This window comes from Triticum aestivum, chromosome 2D (assembly GCF_018294505.1).
Source record: "Triticum aestivum cultivar Chinese Spring chromosome 2D, IWGSC CS RefSeq v2.1, whole genome shotgun sequence".
Taxonomy (NCBI): Eukaryota; Viridiplantae; Streptophyta; class Magnoliopsida; order Poales; family Poaceae; genus Triticum; species Triticum aestivum.
The window spans coordinates 388,102,839-388,105,666 of NC_057799.1; positions in this window are offsets into that span (position 1 = coordinate 388,102,839).

Genomic DNA, 2,828 nt, shown 5'->3' on the forward strand with positions numbered 1-2,828 from the left:
CGGGCGTCATCTAACAATGACCCAGAAGAGGTCCTGAACACCTACTTACGTCATACATAACACAGACCGTGTTCACTTCCCGGACTCCGCCGAGAAGAGACCATCACGACTACACACGCACTTGGTGTATTTTAATTGGGTCAAGTGACAAGTTATCTACAACCGGACATTAACAAATTCCCATCTGCCTCATAACCGCGGGCACGGCTTTCGAAAGATAATACCCTGCAGGGGTGTCCCAACTTAGCCCATCATAAGCTCTCACGGTCAACGAAGGATAAACCTTCTTCCGGAAAGACCCGATCAGTCTCGGAATCCCGGTTTACAAGACATCTCGACAATGGTAAAACAAGACCAGCAAAGCCTCCCGAATGTGCCGACAAATCCCGATAGGAGCTGCACATATCTCGTTCTCAGGGCACACCGGATTGTCCAAGCTTCCGATAGGCCAGACCAAAGTTGCCCCTGGTGGCCACCGGCGACTGACAGTTTGGACCAATACTCAGAGGAGCACTGGCCCGGGGGTTTAAAATAAAGATGACCCTCGGGCTCTAGAAAACCCGGGGAAAAAGGTATAGGTCGCAAATGGTAAAACCAAGGTTGGGCCTTGCTGGAGGAGTTTTATTCAAGGCGAACTGTCAAGGGGGTCCCATAAATCACCCGACCGCGTAAGGAACGCAAACTCAAGGAACATCATCCCGGTATAACAGTAACTAGGGCGGCAAGAGTGGAACAAAACACCAGGCATAAGGCCGAGCCTTCCACCCTTAACCAAAATATATAGATGCATTAATTAAAAAAGAGATATTGTGATATCCCAACATGTCCATGTTCCGATTGGAACAACTTCAACTTCACCTGCAGCTAGCAACGCTATAAGAGGGGCTGAGCAAAAGCGGTACATAGCCAAACAACGGTTTGCTAGGAAAGGATGGTTAGGGGCTGACAAGGCTGAAATAGGAGACATGATATAGCAAGTGATAGGTAGCGAGCATGGCAATAGAGCGAACAACTAGTATAGCAAAGATAGAAGTGATTTCGAGGGGTGGTCATCTTGCCTGCAAGGTTCTCAGAGTTGTCGAAAGCTTGATCCTCGTAAGCGTACTCGACAGGTTCCTCGTTCACGAACTCGTCTCCCGGCTCTACCCAAGACAAGAACACAAGCAAACGGTACCACAATCAACACGAGAAATGCGCAAGCAACATGATGCAAAACATGTATGATATGCAAGATATGATATGCGATGCATATGCGTGCTCCGGAAGGAAAATGATGAACATGGCAGTAACTTGGCAAACCAAGCATGCCACTGGAAAGATGAGATGATTTCGGTCGAAATCGATATAAAGATCACCGGAATCGGATGCACGGTTTGCAAATGGCAAGCAAAACAAGAATGACACTAATCTGCGATAAACAGCAAGATAGCACTTCAAATGCAACAAGTAATAATGCTACAGCACCCCAACATAGCAAAAAAGCACATGGCAGTAATCTACAGGAGATGCTTGACAAAAGATGAACACTGAGCTACGGCTAGTTCACAACCTAACAAGCTCAAACAAGCATGGCAAAAGTGCAAAAGATTATAGGTTCACAGACTTAGTGAAAAACTGGACATGGCAGAAATCAGCATCAGGTAGCAATGTTCAGAGCACGAAATCAACATGCTACAGGAACTTAACATTGCAAAACAAGGCATAGTAGTGTTCTACTAAACGCACATGACAAAAGTCCCTTATTGACCATAAGCCAACAAGTACCAGAAGATATGATGGCAAGCATGTAAACATAGCAAGTTTCGTTATCAGGTTTCAGACTTAGCAGAAAACAGAACATGGCAGAAATATTAATATGTAGGCCTCTTTGTGAGCTTGAAGCACTCACTACAGAGCAATTCATGACAAACCAAGCATACATACAGCAAAATGGCATGTTTATGAAGCTATCCATGGCAAGAACAAATGCATAGCATGTATGGATCAACTACAATAAGCTTGGCAAAAATGCATGTAATGTTAAGAATCTGCCAGAAATATTTTATAGCAAAAGTAGAGCAAGCTTGAGTCATGCTATAATACTCTAAAATTGCAAAAAATTGCAGACATGGATCAATTACAACTATAGCTACAAAACATCCTTACTGAACATCTCCAAAATATGCATGGATCTCTCTGTAGCATCAAGTTTTCATGTCAACAAAATTACAGCAGACGAGGACTTGGAGAAATCACTAAGTCCCTGAAATCAGAAATATTACGGGGCCTACTTTGCATGCTTGTGCTAGTCACCACATAGATCACAAAAATACATGGACTATACCACTGGAAAGATGGAATGGCATACTTCAAAACACATGTAGAGCTCATGCTCAAAATATGCACAGAATAAATGATACAAAAATGACAAATCTCCAAGTTCTGATAAGAACCAGAGAATAACAGCAACTAGCCCTCTTCCAACGAAGATTTGGGCATCAAGATGACCTCTAATGAAAATTATGCAATTGAACAAAATGAGGAGCATCATGAGGCGAACAATTTGACATATTATACGCACGAATCGGAGCTACATGCACAAAGTTATCGCATCGGGAACAGGAGCATATACTGAAAAGTTTCTGGGACTTAGAAAAAATAACGGGATCTCGGGGGAAAAAGTCAACGCCTCACCACAGAGAGATCGATCCAGATCTCGATCGGGGCTGGGCCGCCGGCGGGAGGAAGAGGCGCCGGAGGGCGACGGCGAGGCAGGGCCGGAGGGAGGAGGAGCGGGGCGGCGGCGCCGGTCGCCGGAGGAGGAGAGGACGGCGGGGTCGGCGGGCTCC